General features: G+C 44.2%; 1 protein-coding gene across 1 annotated transcript in view; it reads left to right on the top strand.

The window, feature by feature from the left end:
* Nucleotides 1-14793, top strand: part of L1CAM (L1 cell adhesion molecule) — a 245188-nt gene that overhangs the window by 103047 nt on the left and 127348 nt on the right. The gene's annotated exons all lie outside the window — the stretch shown is intronic.

Below are 14793 nucleotides of genomic sequence, written 5' to 3'. Positions count from 1 at the left end.
CGGTATATCCATATACAGGTACACATGCACATATATACGGTATACCCATATACAGGTACACATGCACATATATACGGTATACCCATATACAGGTACACATGTACATATATACGGTATATCCATATACAGGTACACATGCACATATATATAGTATATCTATATACAGGTACACAAGCACATATATACAGTGTATCCATATACAGGTATACATGCACATATATATACAGTATATCCCTATACAGGTACACATGCACATATATACGGTATATCCATATACAGGTATACATGCCCATATATACGGTATATCCATATACAATTACACATGCACATATATACGGTATATCCATATACAGGTACACATGCACATATGTATACAGTATATCCATATACAGACGCAGCGATGTGTTCCCACCATTGATAGCAGCAGTTAAACAGTTAGATTCTTTAGCTTGGTTGCAGAATCCCTAATCCAGCCTTCCTTCTACTTGTACTGTCAGCACTTCCCCTCTCCTCCTGCCCAGGAGGGTTTGTAATGAAGTCGATGTGCTGAGCGGCATTGTAATAAGTATAGTGCCCCTTTCCCGGCACTCCTGATTAAACACGAGATGCCAGGCAGCATCCTGCGCCCGCGTCTCCAAAGTCAACATTGTCACATCGCATCTAGCGGGAAGTCTCTGAATTGTCAGGCCGATGCTACATCATTGTTTGCTACCTTGCTCGCTGCAGACAATGATGACGGTACACACGTGTAGCATGGCTTCTTCTGGGGATGCCATGTCACCCAGCCCCTGAGCTGCAGCCTCCGTGTCATGTCCTGTCTCTCAGTCATCACTTTCTACTCTAATAAGCCGACATGCTAGCTCTGAGCTGTCATTTGCCTCATTAAACCCGTGTGCTGATGGAGCCTCCCTGTCTGCCGTCCCTCAATTTATTCAGATTTAGCTTTAATTTGTGATATATGGCGGATGCGTGCCTCCTCTGGAATAGGAGGGAGCTGCAGTGCAACGGAGAAGGCTTATACAGGGGCCATGGAGAACTAGGCCGCCACCATTGTTCTGGAAGCTGTGTCAAAGAAAACCAAGCTCTATTGGCCTTAGCAACCAATCACATCACAGCTTTCATTTCTTATACAGCTGAGGTAAAATGAAAGCTGCGCTGTGATTGGTGTTATATGGCTGAGGTGAATGAAAGCTGTGCTGTGATTGGTGTTATACTGCTGAGGTAAAATGAAAGCTGCGCTGTGATTGGTGTTATACTGCTGAGGTAAAATGAAAGCTGTGCTGTGATTGGTGTTATAGGGCTAAGGTAAAATGAAAGCTGTGCTGTGATTGTTGTTATACTGCTGAGGTAAAATGAAAGCTGCGCTCTGATTGGTGTTATACGGCTGAAATAAAGTGAAAGCTGCACTGTGATTGGTGTTATACAGCTGAGGTAAAATGAAAGCTGTGCTGTGATTGGTGTTATAAGGCTAAGGTAAAATGAAAGCTGTGCTGTGATTGGTGTTATAAGGCTGAGGTAAAGTGTAAGCTGTGCTGTGATTGGTGTTATAGGGCTGAGGTAAAGTGTAAGCTGCGCTGTCATTGGTGTTATAGGGCTGAGGTAAAATGAAAGCTGCGCTGTGATTAGTGTTATAGGGCTGAGGTAAAGTGAAAGCTGCACTGTCATTGGTGTTATAGGGCTGAGGTAAAATGAAAACTGCGCTGTCATTGGTGTTATAGGGCTGAGTTAAAATCGAAGCTGAGCTGTGATTGGTGTTATATGGCTGAGGTAATGTGAAAGCTGTGCTGTGATTGGTGTTATATGCCTAAGGTAAAATGAAAGCTGCGCTGTGATTGGTGTTATAGGGCTGAGGTAAAGTGAAAGCTGCGCTGTCATTGGTGTTATAGGGCTAAGGTAAAATAAAAGCTGCGCTGTGATTGGTGTTATAGGGCTGAGGTAAAGTGAAAGCTGCGCTGTCATTGGTGTTATAGGGCTAAGGTAAAATAAAAGCTGCGCTGTGATTGGTGTTATAGGGCTGAGGTAAAGTGAAAGCTGCGCTGTGATTGGTGTTATAGGGCTGAGGTAAAATAAAAGCTGCGCTGTGATTGGTGTTATAGGGCTGAGTTAAAATCGAAGCTAAGCTGTGATTGGTGTTATATGGCTGAGGTAATGTGAAAGCTGTGCTGTGATTGGTGTTATACGCCTGAGGTAAAATGAAAGCTGCTGTGCTATGATTGGTGTTATATGGCTGAGGTAATGGGAAAGCTGTGCTGCGATTTGGTGTTATACGCCTGAGGTAAAATGAAAGCTGTGCTGTGATTGGTGTTATAGGGCTGAGGTAAAATCGAAGCTGCGCTGTGATTGGTGTTATATGGCTACTAGCGCTAAACGTCTCAACGTAGACAAGACACCGCTCGAGAATCGATCGAGTGGCTGTCTGAGCGGTCACATTGAAAACAATGAGAGACTTATACCGCGATTAATGCGCATGTGTTCAAGCCCTTAAATAAACGCTAAAAGATTACCCGTCGTACAATCGTTGGCCATGTTTGCACTGAAGAATTATGGCTCCAATTCGCGCCATCTAACGATGTTTTTGAACGATAATTGTTCTGTAGAACGGGCCCTTCGTTCGCTATTTTTAATCATTTCCTGTCTTCTGTACATTCTTTCTAGAACTTGCAAAACCCCCTAAAGTAGCAGTAGAGAGAACATTCAGGAACCGTATGGAAGGAGAGCAGTAAGAAATATCTGTGTTTCCACCGCTGGGAGAGACGCTTAGAACTCGCAGTGTATTACATTCCGCCATCTTCTTCTTCTCCCGGATATCTGACTCCTATGTAATTAATGAATTCTGGTTACTGTGTGGTGATCAGCACAATGACATCAGCCCAGCCTATTAAGCCTCTTCATTAAACATCATTAGGGAGCTGCAAGAATTGTTAATAAGGGCACTTATCTTCACTATTCTCCTTACAAGCAATAATCTCCTTTTCTAGACGTAATAACCGTAGATCTCATACAATCATCCTGCTTTTTGTATCAGACTACATTAAAAATCTGACGGTCGATAGAAATCCTAGAATTCTCGTATCATTCAATGTAGGTGGATGTAGGTACTTTTAGGTCTATAGTTATTTATTTTTAAAATTAGTATATGTACACAAAACTAAAGTCCAGAAATGGGTTCGCCATTTTGTTTCGGACGCTTTGATATATAATTTGTATAGCCTCGGAGCAGATATGACTACGGTTTAGGTTGGCTGTTTTCATTTTCTTTATATATACTCTTTGACGAAAACGACCAAGTATCGCGAAGAAGTTGTCGTTTTGTTGTAAAACCCGGCATGCAGTTCCATCTCAGGCAGATATGCAAATGATGAGCGTTGTGGTGATTTGATGAATGGTCTTGCCATCTGAGGCCCTAAAGTAGTTCCAGCCCTGGCCTATAAAAGGCTGTCCTAGGCTCCTTGTGTGTAGTGACCCCTTCTTCCGCTTGTGTAGAGCTTGTTGACCACTAGACGCCTCTACGACGCATAGAAGAGATGTCACCCCGTTACCATAAGCCCTTCCCTGAAAAACAATAATTTTAGTGTAAAAAAAAATTAACTTACCTGTCTGCCGCTGCCATGCCCCAGCGGGGACGAAGAACACATCTGCCGCATGCGGCAGATGTTTCCTTCATCCCCACGAGGAAAAAGAATTCCCTGCTGCACCTGCCACATCTGTGACAGATGCAGCAAAGGAATTCTTCATCCCTGCGGGGAATTAAAAATTCCCTACCACAGCTGTCACATATGACAGCTGCAGTAGGGGATCCAGCTGCCGGCATCCTGAAATTGTTTCTCAGGGAAGGGCTTTAAATATAAGCCCTTCCCTGAAAAACAAGAAGAAATGGTGAATAAAATTTAAAAAAAAATACTCACCTTTCTTCAGCTGCCTTGGGCTCAGCTGCGTCCAGCTGGCTCCTCTCCCTACACTGCTCTCAGTAGTATTCAGCAGGCGGGGATAAATCCCTGCCTGCTGAATGGGCTGCCTCTGATTGGCTGAGCACTGTGACCAATCAGAGGCAGCTCTCAGCTATTGAATGACAGCTGAGAGCTGCCTCTGATTGGTCCCTCCGCTCAGCCAATCAGAAGCAGCACTCACCCATTCATGAATTCACGCGGCAGATGTGTTCTTCATCCCCGCAGGGGACATTGCAGTGGCGGAGAGGTAAGTTTATTTATTCATTTTTTTTTTTAACACTAAAATTATTGTTATTCAGGGAAGGGTTTATATGTAAAGCCCTTCCCTGAAAAACAATTCAGAGGTGACGGCAGACCATTGTTTTCCATGGAGCCGCTGGCAGCAGCCGCGACTCCATTGAAAACAATGCAGGGCATGAGTCACCTTGAAAAATGCTCGAGTCTCTCATTGACTTCAATGGGGTTCGTTACTCGAAACGAACTCTCGAGCATTACGAAAAGCTTGTCTCGAGTAACGAGCACCCGAGCATTTTGGTGCTCGCTCATCTTTAATAAAGAGTATTCAGAGGAAACCCACATGAATCTGGTGGATGCCTCCAAACTGCCTGTTCTGGTTGTATTGAGAAAGGCCAAGTTTTGCTGCAAAGCGCTGCTGTCACTATATATTTTTTTGCTACGGTTTGTGCCGTAATGTTTCACCACATGAGTCCACCTGTCTTAGAATATACCAGGCCGGTGTGTTTAAAAAGTGCAGCATCTTTGAACAGGAACTTGGAAATAAAGATGTGAGGCATCTGCCAACGACAATATAAATGGCTTCCAGATCCCATCAAAAAGAGTGTTCTTCAAACCGGATGAAAAGTGGTATCTGGAGCTTAGAAAACCTGCCAAAGAGAGTCCCAGGGGCCAGATCTCGGCATCGTGAATGTCTCTTTTGGTTTCTAAATTGCTGTTTTTTTTTTCTTCTATCCGGTACTTCCCAACAGCTTTGCTGCCAATGTCAGGACAAACACATTCAAGTGAATGATACTTAACTTTTTTCACAAAGCCGTCAACAGCAAAGCCTTGGGAATTCACTGACCGCAGAGTTATGGTTTCTTGCTGCCAGTAGTTTATTTTGTCTTCAGTAAGGTTATTGTGAACAGATAGCATCATGGTCTACATGTTTGGCCTCTGTCTCCTTCATGAGGAGCTGCAAAGATGGGGAGTAGGTTGTATAACAATGATAAGATTAGGCAGCTTTCAGCTCCTGCTTGACACCACTACAGTCCTAAACTATATAAGTATTCAGGCAGGCCGCACAGATCTCAAATGGCTACAAATACCCAATGGGTTGTAACGGGTCTTGTGCGGGTTTGGAGTCTTTCTATTGTAACACAAGCAGACAGATAGCATAGTCAGAGAAAGGCTGGATGTCTTTAATGGGTAATATCTGTTGCGGCACAAAGGAGCAGGCAAGTAGCATAGTCAGGGGAAAGCCAGAGGTCAGTAATGGGTAATAACAATTCACAGTATGGAGGAGCAGACAGGAGGTGAAGATTGACTGGGAGCACAATAATCACACAGGGAGAAAATGGCAGGGGGCAAGGCAGTTTAAGTCAGGAAGGCAGGAACTGGATCAACAGGAGCAAGGACTAGGCTACGATTCGGTATAGGTGCTGTCTAGCGAGCTGGATAGCTCAACAGGTAGAGCTGCTGCCTGGAGTACAGGAGTTCTCAGGTTCAAGTCTTGACATTGGGTAGACCACCTTCTGCAATGTTTATGCACAGAAGAAAAGCAGAACCACACACCAAATGAAGATACTTATTAAGTGCACTTCTTATTGAATCCAAATAAATAGACTCTAAGTTGTATGCATAAGCGATATTTCAGGCAATAATACCCTTCATCTGGCAAGATGATGTTGGAAAGCAGTTGGTGCCGCGTACAAGATGAACTTCTAGACAAGTTTTTTTCTTGGCATATTTTGAGTCTTGGCCAGGCCTTTTTGAACTATCTTCTGTCATCATCTACTACCCGATGAAGGTATCACCATTACCCAAAATGTCAGTTATGCTTACAAATTAGAATCTATTTGAAGCAGGTGGGTGGTGTTATGATGTGGCGGTGACAGAAGGAGGTGGAGGCAATACATATTACTTTAACTTTGTGATAGGGCTCAAAGATTAGGGAATGGGGAGTCCAGGGAGGTCTGTCCCAGCGCTGTGTCTTCACAAAGTTGGTGCATGCCAGCAGCTTGACTCTTTCTGTGTGCGCATCTCCCATAGAGATGAATGTTCAGAGCCGGCTGAAAGAGTTACTCTGTGTGCGCATGCTAACCGTGGGAGGACATAGCGCAGGAACGATGCACTTGATGAGTATGAAACACTACTCCCCGGACTCTCTGTTCCCTCATGTTTGAGTCCCATAGCACACTTTATGGAGCTTAAAGCTGATGACATAGAATGGCCCTTGGTACTTGAACATTATGATATGTGAACAGCAGTTCACATGTATGAAATATCACTTTGAACCTTTCCTGAAAGTATACATTGCCTATGTAACACTCCACAATAGACTTTCAAAGGTCCACGGCATTCTATAGACATTAGTGCCTCAATGCACCGTAGGTGCCGAAAGTACAATTAAAGGAAAGCACGGAATGTGGGTAATAATAAGTGTCAAACTACATCCCCGCATTACAGGACATCCCTGCTTCAGAGTCCTTTTTGGGGAGATACTTCCCCAGTCCACACTTGTCATTCACAGTCCCAATAGTCTTACATCAGAAAGCCCAGTTTCACATGTCCTGCGATTTGCTCTAGGCTTCTGGGTCCATGGTGCTGTCCTCTGCTTTGGGATGAAGTCCTGTCTGGAAAAGCATCAATCTCTCCTTCCACACTGCCAGTCTGCTTTGGCCGCAGCCCCCGGGTCATCAGGACCTTTTTAGTATATGGTCACTCAGATCCATGGTTGCTCTCTCTCCCATGGCTTCTGCCACTTTAAGAGGTGATATTCCTGCTGTACTGCATCTGCTCTTCTCTTGTTGTGTCCACAACAACAACCCAGGGCGCAGCTTAAATTCCCAACAAGTTTTTTCCCTGCTTCCCTATCAAGGGGCAATCTAATCAGAGCAGTGACGCACTAGCCCTATCACAGATGGGGGCAGAAGCTCCATTACTCTTCTCAGTGCAGCCTACTCTTCATTACTCCCCTACTCCCTTCTTCCTCCTTAATAGGTGGAGTTGGGCTTCTTAGGCCGGCTCACATGAATGGGTCGGATTCTGAACGCTGATTTCCACTGCGGATGATCTGCTATCATTTGCGTAAAGTAATTGCATATATCATGGAAGATCGCGGATGTGATTGTTTTTCTGCACGGATGTATGCTATGCACAGCGTATCGTGCGGCATTTTGGCTTTTCCTTTAAAGTTGTGAGTGTCTCCGCCGCTCATACGCAATGTTAATTGTGTATGGGCGACAAAACACTTGCATCCATTGACTTTAATGGGGGCTGTCTGCACGGAATTTGCGTTAAAATAGAGCATGCTCATGGACTATGCAATTGGTACATGCGGGTGTGAACAAAAAATTTGAAAATACATGCCTTTTAATGCCCGCGTTTTACTGCGGATCTTTTGCGCGGAGAGGAATCGTGGATTCCACAATTAAAATCCGTTTGTGTGAGACCCCCCTTAAGCATTGCTTCTAAGTGCTCTCTACCTGGTGCTTCTGTTTCCTGTCCCCCCTCCCAGTAACATCCTGGGCAGGAGGGGGACAGGAAACAGAAGCCACAGCTGTCAAGCCGCATCTTAGAGCTGCCGTGAGCCACCTGCAATGAAGGGGGGAGCAGGGCACCGCTCACCCCCCTTACATATTCACCAGTGATTGATTTGTTTGCATTCAATGAAAATTGCACCTAACGAGCATCTCCACTGGGTGCGCTGTTCCACTTTTCTTCTGTTCACCGCTACATCTCTAGCATGTTCTTATAAGGGACCTTCCACACAGGACTGAATACACCGAATGTCGCACCGCAAGTAAATTCTGCACCAAAATCTGCAGACTACTCGAGGCTTTCCATGCAGAATTGGAAATGGCTTAAATCCTGCCTGCAACTGGGCATCAAAGTCCGCTGTTAAACCTACGCATTTTGGTGTGGAATTCCACATCTGTGGATTTGGCTGCATCCTGCGGCGTAATTCCCTGTCATGTCCTACTTTCTTGTCTCCAGCACAGTAGCAATTTTTCTACTTTCTTCCTCATATTGCAGCACTTGTGCAGACCGGACCCTGGTGCAGGTTCTCACCCCCTGCCAGGATGTAAAATAAGACCAATCTGGAGCATGCCCCCTATCCCACATGGGCTGCCTATATAGTACGTACCGCGTTACTGTTGCTGGTTCACCTCTAGTATGAGACAAGGGCATCATCGCCCATAGGCAGGCTCACCCTACACATAACATGAAGGCAGCATAGGCATACCTATAGGCCCCCCTTTCCCTGGGTTTTGCAGGAGCCACAGGGGCCGCTCCTCTAGCATGCATGCCCTTGGTTGGAAAGCGGTGTGACAGCGTATTTGTAAGCTCGCTCTCCTGACGTTTCGGAGTGACGGCCCCTCTTAACCACATGCTTTCCCTTGATTCTGCAATCCCTTCTAAGCACAGTGTTAGGCTAAAGGATTAACTGCACAATAGGATCTATAGGGGGCTTTGCTGAAAATCCCATGAAAGTAGTCACTATTAGCCCAATTTATTACAGCCGCTGTTTTCTCTTGCTTATTTTGTTGCAGTGCAACATGCAGAATCTGGCAATGGTTATATCCTCTACAAATGTGACATAACAGAGCTTAGACTAGGATGCAGAGTATGTGTATGACTAGGTAACATATACTAAGGGCTCCTATACATGGGCTTACTATAGATCTGTGTGTCCATGATACGGCACCCATATACTGCAGCGGCTCCATACTTTAGAATGCCATGTTCCGTAATGCTACATTGCAAAGGTTTTCTCTCCTGAAAGAATCTTAGGGTCCATATTATAGTTGCAGCACCCCTAAATCCTGCACAGTTCTGCTGAACAAAACTGTTGGGGTGCATTTACATAGGCTGGTGCGATATCGGCCTGAGAAACTCGGACCAATATCACACTTGCAAAGCTGTGATTTTTATGCGAGTGCGATGCATTGTGAGAAAAACGCATCAAATCGCATTGCTGCACCTGCATTTATCATGCATTCAATCACTCATAATGTCCTATGGGAGCAAAGATGCATTGCATCGCACTTGCATGAAACTCCCATATATGAGCTTGATGTCTTTTTTTTCCGGTTTTGCTGCCATAGGGAAGAATGGGTGATTCTGTTTAGGAAAGAAAATAGGACAGGTTGTAATTCTCCTCTTGCATCGCTTCTTTTCACATCGCTGTAATAGAAAATCGCACGTGTAAATAAACCCTTAACTTGACATTCGAAGGAGTTGTACCAAGATCTCAAATTATGCTCTATCCACAAGATAGGGGATAACTTGCTGATCGGGGAAGGGGGGTCGGAGCTCACCACTTAGACCCCCACTGATCTCAAGAATAAGGGTCCCATGTCTCCCAGCACCAGTGTTGTATTCAGCTGCAATTTGCTTGACTGTGCACTGCCTGTTCATTGGAATGATTCTTGACATCCTCCTCCGACCCCTTTTGGTGGTGAGTTATTTACATCCACAGGATCCCCTTTTACTGGATGTTTTCCCACAATCACACCATTCTCAGTACACTCTCCACACCATTGCATGGAAAAAACTCTACAAGGTTGGCAGTGTAGGAAATCCTGGCACCGATGACCAGGCCTCATTGGAAGTCTCTTACATCACTGGATTATATCATGCCTCAGATCAAAACAGATCTGTGGAAAACTGTCTCACTTGATGTTGTGCTGCACTCCGGGGTCGCAGGTCTTATTTCCATACAGCGAGACTCCACTCTGTAGTGTCTCTAATAAAGTGGCCAGGCAGTGTATTCTTCCCATTTGCGAGGAGTAAAGTAGACTCCCTGGATCCGACTTGAAATACACTTGTTCCACTTTTTATCGCCTTTAGACATTCGTTCATCCAGCATATCGTATTGCTGAGTCTCACAAATCGTACTCCTGCTGTGTCCTTGCTGCGTCCCAGACTAAATTCAGGCAGATCTCATTAGAGGCCGGGGAAAATCCTGCAAGACTCAGGATAAATCTTCTCTAGCAACTTCTGCTTTGTGTACTTAGATCACTGAGACTTAAAGGAACACTAGGGAAAAAAATGATACTGCGTTCTGCCAAGTGCAGGTCGGAGGGGTGCAGATCGCGGGGATTCAAAGACCCTCAAAAGATGGAAGTGGTGAAGCAATCCTTCATGCGTGAATCACACCGTCTGTTCTAGTTAGAAATACATTACAGCCTTTTTATCCTGATCTTCCCTGTTCATGTGCAAAAGATCAACTGCTGCCCACTTACAGCAACTGACAGGTATACCTACCTTGGCCTAGAAATCAATAACTGGGGCAGTCCCAAATCAGCCAGATTCTAACAGACACCACCAGCGATGGTCTGACTACTATATCTATGACAACATTGTCGCCCAATCCTACACATTCCCAGACTGGTCAAAATGCACCAAAATAGGAAACAATGTGGATTTTTTTGCCATGGACCATCAGTTTGTGAAAAAAAATTTGCATATTTAACTCTTTCCAATCCACTGTCTGACATCTGAAGACATTCTGATTGAAGGTTGTATAGCTCCAATGTCGGAAGACGTCCGGCAGGGTATTGTTACTGTATATTACTGGCCCCTATGTTATCGGGGGCCTCTTCAGCATGTCCTATACCGCAGTACTGGCTCTAGCCAGCAGATGGCGCCATTGGAAAATGGCAGAAAGAGAAAGCCCCCTAGGAAACCCTGAACCCAAAATTGGATTGCAAAGGGTTAAATGTCTGCATTCACCTTAATGTGTCTGTGTTCTGCCCAAGCTCTGTTAGGACTTTTTCAGATGACCGTTTTTGCGCGCACAAAATATACGTGCGCAATGCGCAGAGAATAGGACCCATGGATGTCAGTGGGTTCATTCTCATTAACATGCAAAAAGTAGGACCTGCTCTAACTCCCTGCGTATTGCGCAGCAAATGCCCCTTTAGAAGTCTATGGGAAGTGCGCAAACACACTGTGCAAGAGCGCATGGAAAAGAACATCTGGACCTCAGTAGCCTTTTAAATCAGGGCAGGAGTGTTTTGCGTATGCATGTGAACATGCGCCGATACGAGCGCAAAGCTACTTCGTTCACTGCACAAATGCGTTGCGTGGGGCGTTTGCAATTAGGCGCACAGTCGTCTTCATACAGTAAGCCCTTAGTTGGAAACTTGGAAGGAACTCAGACATTAAACGCTTGTGAGAATATTCACATGTATGATTTCAGGCAGTGAAAAACAGACCAATTTCAGAATGCGTGCATGCAAATTTTTTTATGCCTATGTGTTATTATTATTATTATTTTTTTTTTTCATACATGCAAGAAATATTAAGGAGGCTCAAATTTTTTTCCCGGAATTGCTTTGTAACCCTTTCCAATCCACTGTCTGATGTCTTCCTACATTCCGATTGAAGCCTGTACAGCTCCAATGTCTAAAGACATCCAACAGGGTATTCTCACCGTCTATTGCCAGCCACTCCGCTGTTGAAGCCTTTTTGGCGCACATACTCTGGCTTTAGCCAGCAGATGGCACTGTTGTATAATAGCAAAAAGAGAAAGCCTTTTAGGAAACCCTGAATCCAAAATTCGATTAGAAAGGGTTAAGACTTGCAGATTTTGGTGCGGGTTTTGACAGTAGAATATTCTGTAGCATATTGCAGAATATTCCGAGTGTGTGATAGCGCCCTTAGATCTCCAACACAATAGTGTATTTAGGTCCTTGTGCTGTCTCTGTCAATTCACGGACAGCACATGCACCCATTATAGCCTATGGGGCTCTTCACACTGCCGTTTTTTTAACATGAATCGATAGTCAACATGAAAAAACTCATTGCATGTCCTATTCTTGTTCGTGTCATGGTTGAGAATTAGGACATGCAAATGCATATCGATGTGCGGGCAGTCTGTGTATCGGACAGATCTCCATGTGGTCTCCAATGCAAGTTGTGGGTGCAACTCAAGCACACGGCATGTGTGTAAGGGGCCTCATAAAAAAAAAAAAAAATAACAGCCCCTCCATCCAAAAAGTAACATTTGCCTTTCCCTTTTATTATTAAAGAGGCAGTAGATGAGACAGCACCCAATATGTTACGTGTCTAGAGGTTATGGTGAATCCGGATATTAATGTCCATCGTTCTCTATAGGTGACAAGCATTGTACGAGGTGATGGTGCACACCATGACATGTTGACAGGCCACATTATTAATAAAGGCTGCTTTATAGGCCTGGTGGAAATAGTAACATACTGGAATCTAATGAGTGAATTGCCTTCCCCAACCGCCAAGATGAGTGAGATCTCTATTACTCGTCAGCATCGGTGACAATAGACTTGTCTGAGAATGTCCAGCCGTCATTCCTGCGGGTCCGCTCTGTGTGCAGATGTTATATGTTATCAGCATAATTCTTACATGTCTGCAGCCAGGTCAAAGAAAAAGGATGTCGTGTCTAATTATTGTCACTGTCGCTTTAAATAGTGTACAGTATTAAGAACCTCACTTTGAGCAATTTCTAATTAGAATGTAATTTGTCCCACTTCTATCTGTTTTGCTGCAGGAAGCAGGCAGCTCTGTACATTGTACAATGGCCCGAGCTGGGACTCAGCCTGCAGTACCAACCTTTGCCACTGTGCAGTTTATGGCGCTGCATGCTTCCTGCAGCAAAACGGCTAGAATTGGAACAACCCTTTTAAAGAGGTTCTCTGCTTTGGACAATTCCTTTGTTATAGAAGGCTTCCTTGACAAAAAAAAATGATTACAGGTTGTCTAGTTTTTGGAACCTTCAGCAATCAGCCATAATGTGTGGGAGAACCCACAAAGCGTCTTGCTGCGCTAGCATGCTAGTCTGTTAATGGGTTGCGATAAGTGATAATTGTGTAGCACTGCTGTCATTTACTATGAATGTCAGCAGCTGTGCTACGCAATTGGCATAGTAAGGAGTAAAGGCGCTCGGCCATCTGCACTACAGGTGTAGCACACTGGAAATACTGTTGGGCACTGCTATATACGTACATAAATTATTCTCCCTCTGGCTCTGTTCCCCTCCCCCCTCTGATGTTTCGAGTTACCACTGACAATCCTTTGGGCCCAACAAGACAATAACTTAGTTCTGCTACTGTATTTATGTTATGAGCTTGGTTCTAGGACTGTATTTATATACTGAGATTGATTCTGGTATTATAATTATGCTAAGAGCTTGGTTCTGGTGCTGTACGTATGCTAATTGCTTGGTTCTGGGGCTGTATTCATGTTATGCATTTAGTTCTGGGGCTGTATTTATGTACATAACTTGGTTTTGGTATGTATGCTATGAGCTTGGTTCTAGGGCTATATTTATGTACTGAACATGGTTATGGTGCTATATTTATTTACAGAGCTTGGTTTTGATGCTGTATGCATGCTATGAGCTTGGTTCTAGTGCTGTATTTATGTACTGAATGTGGTTATGGTGCTATATTTATTCACATAGCTTGGTTTTGGTACTGTATTTATGCTATGAGCTTGGTTCTATTGCTGTATTTATGTACTGAACTTGGTTTTGGTAATGTATTTATGTTATAACTTGGTTATGGTGCTATATTTATTTAGAGAGCTTGGTTCTGGGCCTGTATTTATGTACTGAGCTTGGTTCTGGGCCTGTATTTATGTACTGCGTTTGGTTCTGGGCCTGTATTTATGTACTGCGTTTGGTTCTGGGCCTGTATTTATGTACTGCGTTTGGTTCTGGGCCTGTATTTATGTACTGAGTTTGGTTCTGGGCCTGTATTTATGTACTGAGTTTGGTTCTGGGGCAGTATTTATGTTATGAGCTTGGTTCTGTTACAGTATTTCTTCACTAAGCTGTTCTGGTGCGGGTATGCTGCTTTCTTGTTATTTTTCTGTAAATCTCTTTTTAATTGACATCATTTTTGTGTAAACCATTTCTTGTGTACAACATTAGCTTCATAACAGAGAGAAGAGGCACCTCGTAGGGTGATCTTTATAAAGGTATAGACTTAGGTTAACATGGAGTTCAATCAATGTATTAGAATTTAAAAGGTTGACATCAGGTTAATCATTAGAAATGTCTAGTAGTGAAACATAAGATAAAAGCGCTTAGGTAAAATGCACCAATCAGGAGACAGATATACACTCAAGTAGAGTTCATTTCACCCGAAGGATCGGGCAAGAGAGTAGACCAACTCACCCATCCATAACCAGGGTGGGAGAACGAGCCTGGGGAGTCAGAAACTAGCAATCAGTCCAATATATATTGTTTTTGTCTTATGAATGGGGAGGTGCCAAAAACACTCCAAGCAGCGTGCCATCCAACCTAAGGCTGGCACTGGTTATATGGGTTGCAGCTGTTGTTGGAGAGGATAAGGGATTGGCTGCTGACTACCTCAGCAGTGTGGCAGGGAGTTGGCACCACATGGTCACACCAGAAGGGAAGCCTCATTTTAATGACTCCAACAGTAAGATATCAGTAAAGGAATTTTGATTTCACTGGGAAATTGCAATCAGGGGCCCAACTATAGTGGGTGCAGTCACACCCGGGCCCTGAAGCTTACTGCGCCCATAAGGTCTCTCTTCTCCAAATGAGGAGGCCAGTACTAGACATGAAGCAATATACAGTAGCTGGAGGGGAGGGGGGTGCTATAGATTTTGTATT

This window comes from Eleutherodactylus coqui, chromosome 10 (assembly GCF_035609145.1).
Source record: "Eleutherodactylus coqui strain aEleCoq1 chromosome 10, aEleCoq1.hap1, whole genome shotgun sequence".
In the NCBI taxonomy this organism is placed as follows: domain Eukaryota; kingdom Metazoa; phylum Chordata; class Amphibia; order Anura; family Eleutherodactylidae; genus Eleutherodactylus; species Eleutherodactylus coqui.
Note: the sequence above shows the minus strand (reverse complement) of the source record. Positions and strands in the feature narration are given on the sequence as shown.